At 36.9% G+C, this 22,860-nt stretch overlaps 1 long non-coding RNA gene across 1 annotated transcript; it reads right to left on the reverse strand.

The window, feature by feature from the left end:
• Window positions 1-19,693: 19,693 nt before the first annotated feature.
• LOC128286533 (uncharacterized) lies at window positions 19,694-20,890 on the reverse strand. Its single transcript, XR_008277138.1, has 2 exons — window positions 20,821-20,890; window positions 19,694-20,047 (listed from the first exon to the last, which is right to left on the reverse strand). It is a non-coding gene; the product is annotated as an uncharacterized LOC128286533 (long non-coding RNA).
• Between the last annotated feature and the right edge of the window lie 1,970 nt (window positions 20,891-22,860).

Raw genomic sequence — 22,860 nt, forward strand, 5'->3', positions numbered from 1 at the left:
ATTGAAAATTTTAACGTTTCAGTGGTTAATTAATTAAAAGGACTAAATTGTAAAAGATATAAATTTTAATTGCTATTTGATTTGAGTGATTAAATGGCTTAATGAATGAAAGTATATGGACTAATATGGTAAATATACAATATTATATAGGAGTGGGTGGTGGACTTTGTCTTATTATGAAAATATGTGTGTTTTATTAATTAAAATAAAACATATTAAATGATAATTAAATACATTAAAGATATCATCTTTTACATTTGATTGTTTTGAAAATTTGAGATAAAAGGAAGCCATTAATAAACCTTCAAAGCTTCGTCCAAACTTCATAAGATGCATGTAAGTTCAATCTAGCCCGCTTTTCAATAATTTTTATGTTTTTGAGATCGTTGCAACTAGGCCCAATTAGCTTTGTACCTTCGATTTTGAAGCTGTTAAAGATTTTTAATGTTGCCATTGATGTATCTTCTGATTTTTGATATTAGATGATGAAATTGGGATGTTGATTTATATTAAAAGTATTTTGTTAAGTGATTTTGATGAATTTATCAATTAAGGACTAATTTATAAAATTAATAAAATAACAAGGATTTAATGTGAAATTGTTGCATAAATGGGAACATTTGGCTATGATCAATTGTGGGTAATAATGGTTAATTTGCATGTTTTGGGGCTCAGGGACTAAATTGAACAAAAGTAAAATTTTAGGGATAATTTTGTAAAATGTCAAAATGACCAAATCTGCGTGAAATGAATTGTTTTATTGTATAAATTAATATATTCAAGAAAATTATTAATTTAGATCAAGATCGGATTGAAAATCAAGAAAAATAGAAAATTACCAAAATGCCCCTAAACCTTGGTATTTCTACAATTTAGCCAGGTAAGTTCGTATAAACTGTATTATGTATAATTTTGATTAAAATGGATGTTAATAGGTGATTATATTGTGATTTAAATCAATATATATGTTAGTATGCAATTTATCGTGTTATGAAACGACGTAAATCCGATGACGTATGACGATTACCGAGTCCCGTTTGAACCTTAGGAATTCGTAGGATACAAATAACATGTCATTAGAGTTATTGATTTCAGCTCGTGTGAGCTTACCGTTATTCAACTCGGAGGAGCATACCATTATTCAACTTAGAGGAGCTTAGCATTTACAGCTCGTAAGAGCTACCGATTTAGAGCTTGTATGAGCATACATGTACAAGAGTTAACGGATTACGCTTTAGTATGCATACTGTGTGTGTTTCCTTAACTTATGATTTTTACTCATAAAAGCCTTTTATTTTAATATTAAAGTAAATATATGTTGAATTTCAAGCTCTTATCTTAATTTTTTGTTGATGTAATAAAATTATATACACTTTAACATCAACATAAAATATAAAAAGTAATCAAAATTTCAAAAGAGTAGTTAAGAATATCATGTATGTAGTTAAGAATATCATGTATATAATCATTCTCAAGAAAGTTTAAAATTTTATTTTTATTTAATAAACTATTTTCATTAAATTCACATCAACATAAAATGTGAATTAGTTTATATATATTTTTAAATAGCTTTACTTTGGGTAAAATATATTTACTTTAATATTAAAATAAAGAGATTTTATGAGTAAAAATCATAAGTTAAGGGCTTATTTAACTACAAAAATAGGTTGAGGGCTTGTTTAAACACAATATAGTGAGTTGAAGGGGATAAAAAGAAAATAACAAATAAGGAGGGCTTACAATGCAATTAGCCACATTTAAGGTTTGGTACCGTCACATTGTTAGGTGGCCCCTTTTCACTTTTTTTCGAGAAGCCACTCAAAATGAAAAAATTGCATATCAGGTCCCTGGATACTTTAGATTATTACATTTCAGTCTAGTGCTGCCAATTTGACAGGTGACACTAATAAAACTATGTAACAACCCGTTTCTCAATGGTGTCAAAAACTATGGTTTCGGGGCCACCAAATCTGATGAGAAAGTTCATAAATATTATTATTTAATATTTATAAGTTATATATGGTTTTTAAAAAGGTTTTTGATTTGATAATTATGATTTATAAGCGATTTATTAAGTTCCAGTGGTAAGACCCTAAGGTCAAATGGCTTTAGAAAATGAGGTATCGAGACCTCGTTTTTATAAACTGAGCGGTAAATATTTTTATAAATATTTACTGAGTGTCATTAAGGTGGTATTAAAGTTTCATTGAAAATTTTAACGTTTCAGTGGTTAATTAATTAAAAAGGACTAAATTGTAAAAGATATAAATTTTAATTGCTATTTGATTTGAGTGATTAAATGGCTTAATGAATGAAAGTATATGGACTAATATGGTAAATATACAATATTATATAGGAGTGGGTGGTGGACTTTGTCTTATTATGAAAATATGTGTGTTTTATTAATTAAAATAAAACATATTAAATGATAATTAAATACATTAAAGATATCATCTTTTACATTTGATTGTTTTGAAAATTTGAGATAAAAGGAAGCCATTAATAAACCTTCAAAGCTTCGTCCAAACTTCATAAGATGCATGTAAGTTCAATCTAGCCCCGTTTTCAATAATTTTTATGTTTTTGAGATCGTTGCAACTAGGCCCAATTAGCCTGTACCTTCGATTTTGAAACTGTTAAAGATTTTTAATGTTGCCATTGATGTATCTTCTGATTTTTGATATTAGATGATGAAATTGGGATGTTGATTTATATTAAAAGTATTTTGTTAAGTGATTTTTGATGAATTTATCAATTAAGGACTAATTTATAAAATTAATAAAATAACAAGGATTTAATGTGAAATTGTTGCATAAATGGGAACATTTGGCTATGATCAATTGTGGGTAATAATGGTTAATTTGCATGTTTTGGGGCTCAGGGACTAAATTGAACAAAAGTAAAATTTTAGGGATAATTTTGTAAAAATGTCAAAAATGACCAAACTGCGTGAAATGAATTGTTTTATTGTATAAATTAATATATTCAAGAAAATTATTAATTTAGATCAAGATCGGATTGAAAATCAAGAAAAATAGAAAATTACCAAAATGCCCCTAAACCTTGGTATTTCTACAATTTAGCCTGTAAGTTCAGTATAAACCGTATTATGTATAATTTTGATTAAAATGGATGTTAATAGGTGATTATATTGTGATTTAAATCAATATATATGTTAGTATGCAATTTATCGTGTTATGAAACGACGTAAACCGATGACGTATGACGATTACCGAGTCCGCTTTGAACCTTAGGAATTGTAGGATACAAATAACATGTCATTAGAGTTATTGATTTCAGCTCGTGTGAGCTTACCGTTATTCAACTCGGAGGAGCATACCATTATTCAACTTAGAGGAGCTTAGCATTTACAGCTCGTAAGAGCTACCGATTTAGAGCTTGTATGAGCATACATGTACAAGAGTTAACGGATTACAGTTTAGTACGCCCTGTGTGTGCTACTCGAGTATCCAACGATATTCTAAATGGTTCAATGGCAAATGTTCTGTTACGAGACAATATAAGTTTGATACGAACTAATATAGTCCTTTTACTTAATTACTCTTAATTCATGCAAATTCACATAATCAAAACCTAATTAAACATACAACTAACTTCGTAAATATTTCTAATAAATATTTACGAATCTAATTTATGAAAATAGAGACTCGAAAATGTATTTTTCGACACTCGTGACTATCGGGTTGTTACAATTCTCCCCCTAAATAAATTTCATCCTCGAAATTTACCTGAAAAGAGGTGGGGGTACTGAGATCTCGTAGTTTCTTCCGGTTCCCAAGTCGCTTCCTCAACACTATGACTACGCCACAACACTTTTACTAACAGAAGTCACTTATTACGCAATTCTTTCGCTTCTCGTGCCAAAATTTCAATTAGTTCTTCTTCGTATGACAATTCAAGTTGAATTTCAATTAACATGAGATGGGTCCGACCGATATCTTCTAAGCATTGAAACGTGAAAAACATCATGGATTTTCTGTAATTCCGCAGGCAAAGCTAAACAATACGCTACTAGTCCCACTCTTTTCGTTATCTCATACGGTCCAATAAATCAAGGACTTAGTTTCCCTTTTCAGCCAAATCTTGAAATTTTTTTCCAAGGCGAAATTTTAAGAAATACTTTATAGTTTCCCTTTTCAGCCAAATCTTGAAATTTTCTTCCAAGGCGAAATTTTAAGAAATACTTTATCGCCAACAAAATATTCAATATCTTGATGTTTCAAATCTATGAATGATTTTTGTCTTTCAAAAGCTGTCTTAAATCTATCTCGAATTTTCCTAACAATGTCTTCTGTTTCTTGATTTAATTTCAGCCTGATCATTTTTCTTTCACTCAATTCCATCTAACAAATAGGTGATCGACACTTTCGACCGTATAAAGCTTCATATGGAGCCATTTGAATACTTGATTGAAAACTATTGTTATATACAAATTCGGCCAAAGGTAAGTAACGCTCCCAACTTGATTCAAAACCAATAACACAAGCATGAAACTTATCTTCCAAAATATGAATAACACGCTCAGATTGTCCATCAGTCTATGGGTGAAAAGCTGTACTAAAATTAAGTCGCGTACCAAGAGATTTGTGCAACTGTTTCCAAAATCTCGAAGTAAACCGCGGATCCCAATCAGAAATTATTGGCATAGGAACACTGTGCAATCTCACAGTTTCTTGAATATAAACTTCAGCGAGCTTTTAAAGTAATCAATTAGTCCTGACTGCAATGATATGAGTTGATTTCGTAAGTTGATCAACAATTATCCAAATAGCATTTTTCCTACTCGCGATAATGGTAATTACGTTACAAAATCCATTGTGATACAATCCCATTTCCATTCAGGAATAGTAATAGGTTGAAGTAATCAGGTGGGAACCTAATGTTTTGCCTTAACTCGCTAACAAGTTAAACATTTAGCCACATACTCAACCATGTCTCTTTTCATTCTTGGCTACCAATAAAATTCTCACAAATCGCGATATATTTTCATTCTTCCAGGATGTAAACAAAAAGGACTATTGTAGGATTTGCAAAGTATCATCTCTTTCAATTTAGAAACAACTGGAACACAGATTCGGTTATGAAATTCAAGCAACCATAAATATCAATGCTGAAATTTTCTAATGCACCATTCTGAACCATTTCTCTTTTCTATCAAACATTATCGGTTTGAGTTTTAATTGAGCCAATAAGCTTCCATCATCATTGATACTAAGCTGAGCAAACATTACTCGCAATTCAATCACTACTTTTCTACTCAACGCATCAACTACAACATTAGCTTTACGAGGGTGGTAATCAATAACAAAATCAAAATATTTCAAAAGCTATATCCAACGATGCTATTTTAAATTCAACTCCTTTTGAGATAAAAGGTATTTGAGACTCTTATGATCAGTATAAATATAACACTTTTCGCAATACAAATAGTGTCTCCAGATCTTTAGAGCAAAACCATAGCATCTAGCTCTAAATCGCGTGTCGGATAATTACATTCATGCGTTTCCAACTGACAAGGCGCATAAGCGATCACTTTCCCATCTTGCATCAAAACAAAACCAATACCACTCAAGGAAGCATCACTATAAACAACAAAATCCTTTTCTGATTCTGGTAATCTCAAAATCGGCGCTTCAATCAACATCTTCTTCAATGTCTCAAAACTTTCTTGACATTGATCATCCTAGACAAACTGAACATTCTTATACAACAACTTTGTCATCGGCAAGGCTATCTTCGAAAATCCATTTACAAATCTTCTATAATAACCAGCTAGTCCAAGAAAACAATGAACCTCAGACACATTCCTTGGTGCTTTCCACTGAACAATTGCTTCGATCTTTTTCGGATCAACTATAATTCCATCTACTGAGATAACATGATCCAAAAATACAACATCTGATAACCAAAATTCACACTTACTAAGCTTCCCGTATAATTGTTTCTCTCTTAACACTTGCAAAACAATTTTGAGGTGTTGCTCATGCTCTGATTCAGATTTCGAATATACCAAATATCATCAATAAAAACTACCACAAATTGATCCAAAGACGGTTGAAAAATACGATTCATAAATGTTGCCGGAGCATTTGTCAATCCAAAAGGCATCACTAAAAATTCATAATGACCATATCGTGTATGAAATGCCGTCTTCAGTACATCACTTTCTTTCACTTTTAAATAATAATAACCCAATCTCAAATTAATCTTTGAAAAGAAAAAAACTCCTTTTAGTTGATTAAATAAGTCATCGATACGGGGTAAAGGGTATTGATTCTTAATCATCAACTTATTAAATTGATGATAATCAATACAAAGCCGCATCAAACCATCTTTCTTTTTAAAAAAAAACACTGGAGCTCCCCAAGGCGATACACTAGGGCGTATAAAACCACGATACAATAAATTTGCAATTGTACTTTTAATTCTTTCAACTCTTGATAAACCGTGATTTATACATATTTTTATCCCATGCTTAGCACATTTATGGATAGTTTCTCCTTAAATTTGGTGAATTCGATGCTCCTAATCCTTTAATTTCATGTTTTATACTTAGGTAAGCATAGGAGAGTAAAAAGAACGAGAAACAGGCCGAAAACGGAGAAAATAGACCCACATGGGAAATCAACACTGCCTAGACTTCCTCACACGAGCGTGTCACACGGCCGTGTCCATTTGGCAGGATCGAAGCACGACTTACAAGGGTAGACTACACGCCCGTGCCTATTCAACAGCCTTAACCATCGACTGGAGTAATCGCACACGGGCGTGTCACACAAGCGTGTCCCTGCCGAGCCCAAGTATAGCCCTACTCGAAAAAGGCCACTTTTGAGGGCTCTTAGGCATTCTAAAGCCTATTTAAACACCAGAGGAGGCACTTAGAAGAGACACGCTGAATAGGAAGCAAGGAATTACTCAAGGGAAGCCGATTGGTCCATCTCAGAAGCTGGATTAATGTCAAGACTGAATATCTCCCTTCAATTTCCATTCAGGGGTTTTGGGTTTTCTTTATGTTTTGTATTCATTATTCTTCTGAGATGTTTTCTTTTATAATTATGAACTAAACCCCCTAAATACTTAAGGGGAATGAAACCTAAGACAAATCTTGTTAATTTTATCTGAATTGCATGATAAATATTTGACTTGTTCTTAATTATGTGTTCTTAATTCTTGTTTTAATATTCCAAGATATTGATTCAAGTTAATGCTCTTACTCAGAGGAGGAAAAGACCCTGTCTAAGAGTAAATTTTTCATAATTAAGTGGATTTGATTGCATGCCTAGATATAAGATTTTGCCGGATTAGGGTGAAACCTAATAAGGGGATCCATAGATCGAGTTAATGCAACACTAGGGCATTAATTAGAAAGAGATTTCAATTAAATCAACCTAGGGTTAGACGTTATTAGTCTCGAGAGAGATAATAATATAACTTAGGGATTTTTACAAATCAAGTCAAATGAATAAATCGTCTGATTCAGATTCAATTAACAAGTGAAGTCTAGGTGGATTTTTCCTTGGGTATTGTCTTAATCAATCGAATTTTCCCAAAAGATTTTCCCCAATTTCTCTCTATGCATTCTTAGTTTAGTTAATTAGTTTAGATAAACAAATCCCTTAATTTTTAGGCTAGATAATAAAAAGAAAGTAATTACTAGTACTCTTGGTTCCTTTGGGTTCAACAATCCGGTCTTGCTAAAGCTATACTACTATTTGATAGGTACACTTGCCTTCATCGTGATAATAGTTAGTTTCAAGAATGATTAATTATAAAATTTTTAAAACCTATCACGAATATCACGTACCAACTTTGTAGGTGACATATGATAGGGGGCATTGATATCGAAGCTGTACCAGGAAACACCTCAATTGCAAGCTCAACCTCTCGATCCGGTGGTAATCCAGGTAGTCTCGGTAATTCCTTGAGAAACACATCAAGAAATTCAAAAACAGTTTGAATTTTGCTGCACTGATTATCAACAGTAGTTGATAACATAGGCTAGAAAAGCTTTACAACCTTGATGAAGAAGTTTATTAGCTTGAATTGCTGAAATGATACGAGTTGAACCACTTGTTCAAATACCATTCACCTCAATCTTATCATTATTTTCACTCTGAACAACAAACTTCTTTTTAAAATAATCCAGAATCACCCTATGCTCCGTAATTCAATCCATATATCAAAATCACCAAACGACATTCTGAACAAATCAATAGGGAAGGTTATATTCTGTATCATTAGCTGACATCTCTTACACACCTAATCCACTAACACAGATTGTCCCAATAGACTAGACACCACTATTGATACTCTAGACGTCTAGGATTTTAAACTTCCCAACTCAACCAATTTAGTATTAACATATAAATGTGAAGATCCCGAATCTATCTATAACACCCCAGACCCGGCCTAGACGCTATGGCCGAATCTGGTGTGTCACATTGAAGTGTTTTACCAAAAACCGTGTTTTCATTGAAAACCCTTCTTAAAATAACAGAGAATCTTAAATATATATAAAAATAACTTGTTCAAAACATAATATTTGATAAAAATATAGCACTTAGAAATTTAGTTGCGAAAACGTAGAAAATATACTATAATTTAAGAACTCCAAGTTCAACTTCTCGTAGTTACAATTAAAATAATAATAATAACATAATGAAAACCTTATTACAATCTGGTCTGAACATACTTAAAAAAAAAAACTTAAATGCTTAAAAAAAACCAAGTCCAAATTATCTTGCTAGCCGGCCACCCAGAGTCCCTCCAAACATTGAACCTTCTGCAGAGCATCAACTAAAAATAAAATAAAAGAGGGGGTGAGTTTTCGCAAACTCAGTGTGTACAACCCTCGATGAAAAATAAGCATTCAAAGAAAAATCATCAAACATGCAATGCAAACCCATCCAAATTATCCATCTGCTACACACCAACTCTGTCCTACATCACACCATGTGGGGATATAAATATCGACCCACCCAGCCCACACACCAATGGTAGCCTGATTGTGGAACTACCTTCATTTACATATTGGGCTTTAAAAGCCGTTGGTGGATCCACGATTTTCAGGCAACCATGCGATCCTCATATACTTCCTCCGTACCATAATTCCCACCCCATATGTAACCTAAGCAGAACATCATATGTATGCATGTCACATCCACAAAACTTTCATTCAACACCTGGGGGTATTTTGGTCATTTTTGCCCTTAGGGGCATTTCGATAATTTTCCCTTAATTACAGTTTTCACTTACCTTGGCCCATGAACAAGTCCTGCGAGCTAAGATGAACGGATACTATGCACCAAGTAGGATTCCAGAAAAGAGAAGGTGGGTCATTAAGACCGCTTAAGTACCAAGCTCTCCCTAGATCTAATCCTAGACATGCATATACCTGTTGCCACACCTTAACCCTATGACTTGTCCACGGTCTCAATTAATTAAGTTTTATGAAGTCATCATGTACTAGGCCCAAAACTCCCTACAGAGCTCAATCAAATTCACATACCTATATCTGGTCCATTAAGCCCAATCGTATTCATATGGCCCACTAGGCCCAAATCACCTGTATATGCCCCATTAGGCCCAAATCAGATCTATATGGCCCGTTCGGCCCAGTCACATTCATATTCATGCTCACATACAAATTCCTATCACATAGCATCAATATTCAGATTTTGCCTAATATGGGCCCAATAGCCTATTAAGCCAATTTAGCCTATTTTGGCCCATATGGCCAAATCACAACCCAAGTCCACAGAATCGCCCGTGGGTCTTAGGCAACCTATCGGTCTCTCCCTTACGAGTGTTCGTGCACTCGCAAGACTACCATAGCCAAACTTTTGGCTTTTTGGCATTTCAGCATTTCGGCATTTTGGTATTTCGGCTTTTGTCGGTTCATAGTGTGTATGCAGTGTATGTACACACCTAGTAAGCAAGCGTGCCGCAAGTCCCTTAGTCACCAACCTACAATGATATCACCCTTCCATTAATCACATGCTTAATACATATCCTTACTAAAACCGAAACCTCACCTTAACCTTACCTTGCGCGATCAGCCGCTTCTTAAATTACTAACCACGATCAACTCCTAGATCTGCACCAATCTTAACTATTAAAACCAGAATAATAGGTGACTTATATCCAACACAAGTCCCCTTACCTTAACTATGAACATTCGGCCACCTTAGCCAATGGGAGAGGAATACTTACCAAAATCGCAAACACCTAAAGCGCAATTCGGCAGAGAGCTAAGATCCGAGATCCGATACTAATTCCACTAGATTCGGTCAAAGAGTATTTAGCCCTTGGGAGATTTGACTTTTTGGCTTTTTAAACTTAGTATGGTGAATAAGGTTTATTTGGTACAGATTAAAGAAGAAGAGTAGAAGAAGAAATCGACTATGTGAAACAAAGAAAATTGTGTAGAGAAGAATAGAAATTGGTAGGAAGAAAAGAAAGAAAAACAAAAGGGTTTTCAACTTTTTTGGATCTTGAAAAGAAAAAGGTTTTCGACTTTTAGAGAAAGGGGTTTCCGGCAACAAGGTGAAAAAGAATTTCGGCAGTAGCCTGGCAACCCTGTATTCGGCCCCTATTTGTAGCCCTTATAGCTGAATTTTCCATGCCCAATTCCCAATTCGGCTCCATCACTTCTCCCTTCTCATCTCCTCGTTTTTCTCCCTGATAACCCCTTGATCCTTTCCTTAATTTTCTCTTCTGAACACTCCCCTTAGAGTCTATCTTCACGCCACTTCCATCCTTCTAGAAGGCCAAAATTAAACTTCTAAAACATAAAACTAGGATTCAAACATTGGACCTCCTTGCTAGCTACTAATGCTGTAACACCCCAAACCCAGCCCAGACATTATGACCGGATCCGACATGCCACATCGAAGCATTCAAAACATTTTATATTGTTGATCCAGAAAAACTTACTTAGTGTTTTAAAAGATAATTTCATTATAGGTTAAAGTGAATGGAAGCTGTGCACCAGGTAGGAAACCCGAAAAGAGGTGGTGTGTAACACCCCGAACCCGAGACCGTCGCCGGAGTCGAACGCGAGGTGTTAACAGACTTCAACCCACTTATTGACAATTTTCAGACAAGCTGCCAATCTGAGTACTAGTCGCTCTAAAATTCATAACTTGAGTTTTACAACTCGAAAATCAGTTCCGTAAATTTTTCCTGAAACTAGACTCATATGTCCATCTACATATTTTTTTCTAGAATTTTTGGTCGAGCCAATTAGTACAGTTTATTAGTTAAAGTCTCGCCTGTTGTAGGGATCGACTACACTGACCTTTGTGCGTTACGAATTGGATATCTCCCTGTACAGGGCTTCAATACTAATGCCGTTTGTTTCTATAGAAACTAGACTCAGAGAGGAATCTACACATATATGGAATGACTCCTAATTATCTCTGGTTAATTTACAATGATTTTCCAAAGTTGGAACAGGGGATCCAGAAACCGTTCTGGCCCTATTTCACAAGAACTTTAAAATCTGTTAACTTATAACTCATATGACCATTTCGTTTCTTCCATATGAAAGTAGATTCATCAAGGTACACTTACATAATTTATTTGCTATTTAATACCATTCCTACTATTTTTAGTGATTTTTCACATCCACGTCACTGCTGCTGTCAGCATCTGCCTTTAGTAGGCTTTACCTATTTCATACTTTCCATGATTCAATTGGCCCTTTTTACATACATAGCACAAAGCGTGATCATGATTAACCATTCCAATGGCTAATCGTTTCAAAATAATTCCATACCTCATAAGGGTCAACATACAAACGATTATAGTTCTATGCTAAAACGTATATAAGCCATTTTCGCATGGCTATCCAAGTTTACACAAACCGGAAGGTACATGACCTTCAACAAAGGGTGGTCCTATACATGCCATTTCAAAGTTCAACCAAAATTTGTACCAAAATGGGGCTTCGATAGTGTGGATGACTTGACTTCTTTGATCCCGAATCCGATAGCTAACGAAGCGAAACCTATAAAACAGAGAGCCAAAGCAACGGGTAAGCATTTTAATGCTTAGTAAGTCTCAAGCAATGAAATCAGCTTTGACTAAGGTATTTTATTCACATGGCTAATTAAACCACTTTACTAATTCACATTCCCATACTCATACTTATTTCACATCACCGACCCTTATGTTCATACACAAAAGAACAACTTAGCCCAAGGCCGGTAGCTCGTTTATCAACTTAGCGCATACTTACTTGTAAGAATTCAATTAGTACAAGCACATACAAACATACCTCATTGCTGGAATTTTCACAAGTGTATAAGCTGAAATTTTCACAGCAAGATTGCTCACTTCGAATCACATACTTTCGGATTTAACCGGATATAGCGACTCAAGACGATTGCCTTGGTCATAACCGGATTTGGTGACTTGCACAAAGGCCTTCGGTCTTAGCCCGGATATATCAACTCGCACGAATGCCTTGGTCTTAGCCGGATATATCAACTCGCACGAATGCCTTGGTCTTAGCCCGGATATATCAACTTCGCACGAATGCCTTCGGTCTTAGCCCGGATATATTTCCAATGTTCACTTACATATATATCAATATTCAAGACACGTCCATAGTTCATTTTCGTTACTAAAGCTCTAACACAAAATATCTATCAACCTTTACTATTTCGGCTCAATGGCCACACAAACAAGGAGCATAATTTTGATATAATTCAAGTAGGGTCATCACTCAAGACTTACCTTGGATGTTGTCGAGCGATTTCGACGGCTATTCAACTACTTTTTCCTTCCCTTTATCGGATTTAGCTCCCTTTGCTCTTGAGCTAATTTACACAAATTTAACTTATTAAAATCTCATCATGATAGCTTATGGCGAATATGACAAGGAGTGTAAATGGTCATATGGCCATCCTTTAGCTCAAATACACAATGGTCATGCACATTTTTACATCACAACAAGCAATTCAATACATTCAAACATCAACGTGAAGTTCAAAGTACTTGGCCCTTATATACATTAGGCATCAAAGTTGTATATGTACGAAATCATAAATCGAACTCAACACATTAGTTAATATTCCTCTTAGCCGAATTTTCTAAGCCAAGAATAGGCATCAATATGCTTGCCTCAAACCGAATGCATGCACACTAATTACCCCTCATGTGGCCGAATATACACTTAATACCACACAAAAAAAACAGCATACATTTTACTACTAACACATTACATATCGTAATTCATTGCACATCTCTTATTTACTTCATAATCAACACATCATCACAAGCAAATATACACTTTGAATTAGTATATATGTCATACCAATCCATCATGTGCAAACATATATTCATGTAGGTGCAAGGGCCGAATTCTCAAGTGGCTTATATCCAAATATATACACATTTCCAAAGCTTAAATCTTACTTACCATGCAACATGCATGAATTATACTTATGGATATATCATGGCGAATACCACAACACCACACCATTTCAATTTGGTCATGGTGAAACAAAGAACTTAGTATCTCATTCAAAAAAATGCTAAAAGAAAATCTAAGAATCTTCAATCCTCCATCACATGTATCACTTTCAAGCTTGTTATTTAACATGCAATGGCATTAACACCACATTCACTTTGGCCGAATTTCATTCCCATGACATAACAAGGATTTGAACCATGGGCTAACAAGAACATTAAGCTAGCAACTAAAAACATGCATGAACCTCAAACATACCTTAATCTTGATGCAAGTTTAGCCAACCTCTTCCTAATCCTCTTCCAAACCAAGTATGAAGCAAAACTCCTTCCTTAACCTTAGTATTTTCGGCCAACAAGAGAGTGAAAAGAGATGAACAAAATTTTTCTTTCTTCCTTTAGGACATTCGCCAAGCTATGGAGGAAGATGGACACTTTTTTTTTTTTTGTTTCTCATCTACTAACATTAATTGTTTATTCCATAACCCTTATTTTATTCTTTCCATCATAACCCATTTACCAAACATGTTTCATGACATGATTTTTGCCCATAAATCCTTGTCATGGCCGGCCACTAGCTATGGGGAAATTTGACATGCAAGTCCATTGTTTTGCATGCATCCTTTAATTAGTCATCACACATTTCCCTCATACTTTCAAAGTTTATTACTAGGTCCTTTCTAGTGAAATTCACATCTATAATTCTAAATCAAAGCATAAAAATATCACACATGAGTTAACACATTATAGGCAATAAAATAAATATTAAATTATTTTTATGCCTTGGTTTTGTGGTCCCGAAACCACATTTCGACTAGGGTCGTTTAAGGTGTCACAACTCTCCCCACTTTAGAAATTTTCGTCCCGAAAATCTTACCGTAAATAGGTTTGGATATTGCTCTTTCATAGAGTTCTCGGGTTCCCAAGTAGCTTCTTCTATCCCGTGTTTGAGCCATAACACTTTCACTAGCGGAACCCTTTTGTTTCGCAACTCTTTCATTTCACGAGCTAGGATACGAATCGGTTCTTCTTCATAACTCATATCGGCTTGAATTTCAACCTCGATGGACTAATTACGTGCGACGGATCAGATCTATAGCGTCAAGCATTGAAACATGGAAGACGTTGTGAATCTTTCCAAGTTCAGGGGCAAGATCAAACGATACGCGAATCGGGCCAACTCGTTCGGAGATTTCAGACGCCCAATGAATCTCGGCTCAACTTGCCCTTACTACCGAATCTGAGTATCTTTTCCACGGCGAAACTTTAAGAAACACTTTATCTCCCACCGATACTCAATGTCCTTTCGTTTCAAATCCGCATACGATTTTCGACGATCGGAGGCTATCTTGATTTTCACGGATTACTTTTACTTTCATTCAGCATCTTTAATCAAATCCACTCCAAAAATTTTGTTCTCACCGAGCTCGGTCCAAAACAATGGTGTACGGCATTTACGCCCGCACAAAGCCTCGTAAGGCGCCATCTTAATACTTGATTGAAAACTATTGTTGTGCGAATTCAATCAAAGGTAGGTACCGCTCCCACGAACCATCGAACTCGAGGATGCAACATCTCAACATATCCTCAAGTATCCGAATTATACGCCGGATTGACCATCGGTTTGGGGTGAAAGGCGGTCTTGAAATGCAACTTGGTGCCCAATGCTTCTTGTAATTTCTTCCAAAATCGCGAGGTGAACCTCGGATCTCTATCCGACACAATGTAAATCGGTACCGTGTAATCTCACAATCGAGAAACGTATAATTCAGCTAGTTTATCCAATGAAAATCCATACGCATGTGGATAAAGTGAGCCGACTTAGTCGGTCTATCAATAATAACCCAAATTGCATCCTTCTTACTTGTTGACAACGGCGGTCCGGACACAAAGTCCATTGTGACTCGATCCCATTTCCACTCGGGTATCGTGATCGGTGAAGTAACCTCAAGGCACTTGATGCTCGCTTTCACTTGTTGACATATTAAACATCTTGCAACAAAGTCGGAGATGTCTCGTTTCATACCATGCCACCAAAACCGACGTTTCAACTCATTGTACATCTTCGTACTCCCGGGTGGATTGCCATTCGGCTACAATGAGCTTCGCTCGAATTATCGAAATAAGTTCAATTCTTTGGAACACACAAACGACTTCAACCTCAAACAATCGTCATCATCAATTTGAAACTCCGATTCCTTGTTCGAACACACTCGGCCCGCTTTTGCACGCAACTCCTCATCAATTTTTCGAGCTTCACGAATTTGATGAGTCAACAATGGTTTGGCCTTTAATTCGCTACTAACACATTGTCGGGTAGGATAGACAAGTGTACATTCATCGTCAGAAGCAAAGCAAGCGGTGATTTCGCTTAAGGCATCCGCAACCACATTAGCCTTTCCGGGTGATAGTCAATGACCACTCATAATCCTTTAACACTCGAGCCAACGTCTTTGTCGCAGATTTAAGTCTCTTTGAGTCATCAAATATTTGAGACTTTTGTGATCCGAATACACATGGCACTTCTCACCAAATAAGTAATGTCGCCATATCTTTAAGGCGAATACGATGGCGACCAATTCGAGATCATGGGTCGGATAATTTTTCTCATGTGGCTTTAATTGTCTCGACGATAGGCCACAACTCGACCTTCTTGCATCAATACGCAACCTAACCCAAGTAGGGAGGCGTCACTATAGATGACAAACTCTTTGCCGATTCGGCCGTATTTAGTCTGGAGCTTCCGTCAAATGAGTTTTCAATTGGTCAAAACTTTTCTGACACTTTTCCGTCCATTCAAACTTGACATCTTTCTGAAGCAGTTTCGTCATGGGTGTGGCTATCATCGAGAATCCTTTTACAAACCGTCGGTAGTGTAAGCAAGTCCCAAAAGCTCCGAACCTCAAGAATATTTCTTGGAGGTTTCAGTTGAGTATGGCTGAAATTTTGCTTGGGTCGACTCGAATACCGATCTGATACCACGTGACCCAAGAAGCTAACCTCTCTTAACCGTAACTCACACTTGCTAAACTTAGCATATAACCGCTTATCCCGTAAAATTTGCAACACTAATCTCGGTGCTCGCATGTTCGGTCTCATCTCTTGAATAGACCAAGATGTCGTCGATGAACACAACTACGAACCGATCCAAATATGATCTCAAGATCCGATTCATCAAATCCATAAATACCGCAGGGCATTAGTGAGCCCAACGGCATCACTAAGAACTCAGAGTGACCATATCTCGCTCAAGGCGGTTTTGGGTATGTCCGAATCTCGGATTCAAGAATCGATAATAGCCCGATCTCAAATCTATTTTTGAGAACACCGAGGCTCCTTCAGTTGATCGAACAAATCATCGATACGTGGTAACGGATACTTGTTCTTTATTGTCACTTTATTAAGCTGACGATAGTCGATGCACAACCTCATGGTTCCGTCCTTCTTTTTCACAAACAACACTGGTGCACCCCAAGGTGAAAAACTCGGGCGAGCAAAACCTCTATCCATCAACTCTTGCAACTGAGCTTTCAACTCCTTTAATTCCGTTGGTGCCATACGATATGGAGCTATCGAAATCGGTGTGGTCCCAGGTACAAGCTCAATGCCAAACTCTATCTCCGAACAGTGGCAAACCCGCAATTCTTGGGAAAACGTCCGGTATTCACAAACCACCGGCACAGATTTGGGTTCTATTCCTAACTCCTTATCATCAAGTATATACGCAAGGTATGCTTCACACCCTTTTCTTACATATTTCTGGGCCAACATTGATGATATTACAGCTGGCAACCCCTTCAAGTTCGTAGACTCAACTCGGATCATCTCGTTGTTTGCGCATCTCAAATCAATAGTCTTGCTTTTGCAATTCACAACCGCATCATGCACGGTCAACCAATCCAACCCAAGAATAACATCAAATTCATCGAACGGCAAAAGCATCAAGTCCGCCGGAAAACAGGTACCTCGAATTACTAGGGGGCATTTCTTACACACTTTGTCGACCAGCACATAACGACCCAAAGGATTTGACACCGAATCACGAACTCAAGAGACTCAATAGGTAAAGTCTTCTTTGGATGCTAAGGTTTCGCATATATAAGAATGAGTAGAACCGGGGTCAATCAAAGCAATCACATTAGTATCAAAGAGAGTGAAAGTACCAGTAATAACGTCGGCGAGGAGGCATCCTCGCGTGCCTGCGATAGCATAAGTCCTAGCTGGAGCGCGAGCCTCGGATCTGGTCGCAAGATCTCTAGATCCTCTCGACCACCACTAGCCTTGCCCGTATTTCCGGATGGTCTACCTCGGCGGTGGTAGTACCCGGTTTCCCACTCCGATCTACATTCTGCTCGGACAACCTCGGGCAATCTTTAATGAAGTGGTCAACTGATCCACACTTGTAACAGAGCGGTCACGGAATCTGACTTCCAAAATGCCATTTGCCACAATCGGCACTCCGTCCTCTCTCGTCGATCATTCCCACTCATGGCGATCAAGTGATTCGTGTGGTCACAGGGGTCGATCGCGATCTCGTCTAGAAAAGCCGAAGTGTCTCTAGATCGGCCTAAGCCATCTCTAAGTTTCTTTGATGACTGTTGGAAGGGCTTCCCGAATACCTCTTACTGAAACTCCCTTGCTCCGCTTCCGCTTTCCTTTTCTCCATACTAAACTCCTCGGCTTTGCACGCTCGCCGACGAGAGTCACAAACTCTGATTTCCAAAATGCCAACATACGCTTTATCTCATCATTCAGTCCATCTTGAGCGTTACACATCACGCCTTCAAGAAATGCATTCTCGCCAGATCGGCTAAGCCTCACGAATTTTCGCTCATAGTCGGTAACCGACATGGAACCTTGTTTAAGTTCGAGAAATTCCTTTCGCTTTTGGTCCATAAATCTCGATCGATATACTTTTTCCAAACTCGGTTTGGAAGAACTCCCAAGTTACTTGTTCATGGGCACAACAAGTCGAGTACTCCACCAATAGTAGGCGTAATCACGTAGCAAGGAGATGGTACACTTTAGGCATTCATCGGTGTACAAGATAGCTCATCGAGTGCCGGATCGTGTTGTCCAACCAAAATTCGACTTGCTCGGCATCATCACTATCCGTAGCTTTAAATTCAGTAGCCCCATGTTTTGGATTCTATCAACTGGGGCTTATTCGACCTTATTTGGTCAATTACCGGAGGCATTGTAGGTCGGGAAATGTGTTTGTTGGGAATGGAGGTTGTGGAACAGTAGTATTAGTTCGAATGTATTGGTTGAACCAATCATTCATCACGCTATAAAAGGCTTGTCTAGCCTCGTCATTCGGATTGCTAGCAACAGGTTGAGAGTCCGCCGGCGCTGTCCCTTGTCTTGGAGCAGCGCCACACTCTCCACATCATCACTATCGCTTCGGTTGGGATCGGGATCCATTACTATAAATAAACACAAGTTCAAACGTCGTAAATCACCACACTATCATATAATCACATAAAATGGCATGTATAGCTAGACCCAAACGCATTACGGTAGTCCTAGAATCGACTAAACCGTAGCTCGATACCAATAAAATTGTAACACCCGAACCCGAGACCGTCACGAGTCGAACGCGAGGTGTTACTGACTTCAACCCACTTATTGACAATTTTCAGACAAGCTGCCAATCTGAGTACTAGTCGCTCTAAAATTCATAACTTGAGTTTTACAACTCGAAAATCAGTTCCGTAAATTTTTCCTGAAACTAGACTCATATGTCCATCTACATATTTTTTCTAGAATTTTGGTCGAGCCAATTAGTACAGTTTATTAGTTAAAGTCTCGCCTGTTGTAGGGATCGACTACACTGACCTTTGTGCGTTACGAATTGGATATCTCCCTGTACAGGGCTTCAATACTAATGCCGTTTGCTTCTATAGAAACTAGACTCAGAGAGGAATCTACACATATATGGAATGACTCCTAATTATCTCTGGTTAATTTACAATGATTTTCCAAAGTTGGAACAGGGGATCCAGAAACCGTTCTGGCCCTATTTCACAAGAACTTTAAAATCTGTTAACTTATAACTCATATGACCATTTCGTTTCTTCCATATGAAAGTAGATTCATCAAGGTACACTTACATAATTTATTTGCTATTTAATACCATTCCTACTATTTTTAGTGATTTTTCACATCCACGTCACTGCTGCTGTCAGCATCTGCCTTTAGTAGGCTTTACCTATTTCATACTTTCCATGATTCAATTGGCCCTTTTTACATACATAGCACAAAGCGTGATCATGATTAACCATTCCAATGGCTAATCGTTTCAAAATAATTCCATACCTCATAAGGGTCAACATACAAACGATTATAGTTCTATGCTAAAAACGTATATAAGCCATTTTCGCATGGCTATCCAAGCTTACACAAACCGGAAGGTACATGACCTTCAACAAAGGGTGGTCCTATACATGCCATTTCAAAGTTCAACCAAAATTTGTACCAAAATGGGGCTTCGATAGTGTGGATGACTTCGACTTCTTTGATCCCGAATCCGATAGCTAACGAGCGAAACCTATAAAACAGAGAGCCAAAGCAACGGGGTAAGCATTTTAATGCTTAGTAAGTCTCAAGCAATGAAATCAGCTTTGACTAAGGTATTTTATTCACATGGCTAATTAAACCACTTTACTAATTCACATTCCCATACTCATACTTATTTCACATCACCGACCCTTATGTTCATACACAAAAGAACAACTTAGCCCAAGGCCGGTAGCTCGTTTATCAACTTAGCGATACTTACTTGTAAGAATTCAATTAGTACAAGCACATACAAACATACCTCATTGCTGGAATTTTCACAAGTGTATAAGCTGAAATTTTCACAGCAAGATTGCTCACTTCGAATCACATACTTTCGGATTTAACCGGATATAGCGACTCAGACGATTGCCTTCGGTCATAACCCGGATTTGGTGACTTGCACAAAGGCCTTCGGTCTTAGCCGGATATATCAACTCGCACGAATGCCTTCGGTCTTAGCCCGGATATATCAACTCGCATACGAATGCCTTCGGTCTTAGCCCGGATATATCAACTCGCACGAATGCCTTTGGTCTTAGCCCGGATATATCAACTTCATTTAATGCCTTCGGTCTTAGCCGGATATATTTCCAATGTTCACTTACATATATATCAATATTCAAGACACGTCCATAGTTCATTTTCGTTACTAAAGCTCTAACACAAAATATCTATCAACCTTTACTATTTCGGCTCAATGGCCACACAAACAAGGAGCATAATTTTGATATAATTCAAGTAGGGTCATCACTCAAGACTTACCTTGGATGTTGTCGAGCGATTTCGACGGCTATTCAACTACTTTTTCCTTCCCTTTATCGGATTTAGCTCCCTTTGCTCTTGAGCTAATTTACACAAATTTAACTTATTAAAATCTCATCATGATAGCTTATGGCCGAATATGACAAGGAGTGTAAATGGTCATATGGCCATCCTTTAGCTCAAATACACAATGGTCATGCACATTTTTACATCACAACAAGCAATTCAATACATTCAAACATCAACGTGAAGTTCAAAGTACTTGGCCCTTATATACATTAGGCATCAAAGTTGTATATGTACGAAATCATAAATCGAACTCAACACATTAGTTAATATTCCTCTTAGCCGAATTTTCTAAGCCAAGAATAGGCATCAATATGCTTGCCTCAAACCGAATGCATGCACACTAATTACCCCTCATGTGGCCGAATATACACTTAATACCACACAAAAAAAAACAGCATACATTTTACTACTAACACATTACATATCGTAATTCATTGCACATCTCTTATTTACTTCATAATCAACACATCATCACAAGCAAATATACACTTTGAATTAGTATATATGTCATACCAATCCATCATGTGCAAACATATATTCATGTAGGTGCAAGGGCCGAATTCTCAAGTGGCTTATATCCAAATATATACACATTTCCAAAGCTTAAATCTTACTTACCATGCAACATGCATGAATTATACTTATGGATATATCATGGCCGAATACCACAACACCACACCATTTCAATTTGGTCATGGTGAAACAAAGAACTTAGTATCTCATTCAAAAAAAATGCTAAAAGAAAATCTAAGAATCTTCAATCCTCCATCACATGTATCACTTTCAAGCTTGTTATTTAACATGCAATGGCATTAACACCACATTCACTTTGGCCGAATTTCATTCCCATGACATAACAAGGATTTGAACCATGGGCTAACAAGAACATTAAGCTAGCAACTAAAAACATGCATGAACCTCAAACATACCTTAATCTTGATGCAAGTTTAGCCAACCTCTTCCTAATCCTCTTCCAAACCAAGTATGAAGCAAAACTCCTTCCTTAACCTTAGTATTTTCGGCCAACAAGAGAGTGAAAAGAGATGAACAAAATTTTTTTCTTTCTTCCTTTAGGACATTCGCCAAGCTATGGAGGAAGATGGACACTTTTTTTTTTTTTGTTTCTCATCTACTAACATTAATTGTTTATTCCATAACCCTTATTTTATTCTTTCCATCATAACCCATTTACCAAACATGTTTCATGACATGATTTTTGCCCATAAATCCTTGTCATGGCCGGCCACTAGCTATGGGGGAAATTTGACATGCAAGTCCATTGTTTTGCATGCATCCTTTAATTAGTCATCACACATTTCCCCTCATACTTTCAAAGTTTATTACTAGGTCCTTTCTAGTGAAATTCACATCTATAATTCTAAATCAAAGCATAAAAAATATCACACATGAGTTAACACACATTATAGGCAATAAAATAAATATTAAATTATTTTTATGCCTTGGTTTTGTGGTCCCGAAACCACATTTCGACTAGGGTCGTTTTAAGGCTGTCACATGGTGAGTCCATCGGACTGCTTAAGTACCAAGCTCCCTTCGGATCCAATCCTAGACATGCCTACCGCCATTGCCACACCTTAACGTCATGGATATTTCTAGGAAACCGATTTGATTAAGTCATTTTAAGGAAAAGTGATTAATTTTGGAAAATACTTTCATTGTGAAGGCTTTGCTTGTTGTCGTGTTATTTTGAAATCAATTTTTGTTTTTGAAAACGCGCCCTAAAGCTATCCAATTTCAACAGTTAAAATAAGTAATACCTATCTTAGTAATACATATTAAAACCATCAAAAATAATTAAGCGGCCTTATTACATTTAAAAACCCAAAACTTCAAACGTAAATAAAAGGATGTCCAGTTCACCAGAAGAAAATCAAACTTTCAGAATGGGTGGCCACTTTGAATTCCCTCACAACTCCAAGCTCACTATGGTTGGGGATTATCTGCGTGGAT

The sequence above is a fragment of the Gossypium arboreum genome, chromosome 13, assembly GCF_025698485.1.
Source record: "Gossypium arboreum isolate Shixiya-1 chromosome 13, ASM2569848v2, whole genome shotgun sequence".
NCBI lineage: Eukaryota > Viridiplantae > Streptophyta > Magnoliopsida > Malvales > Malvaceae > Gossypium > Gossypium arboreum.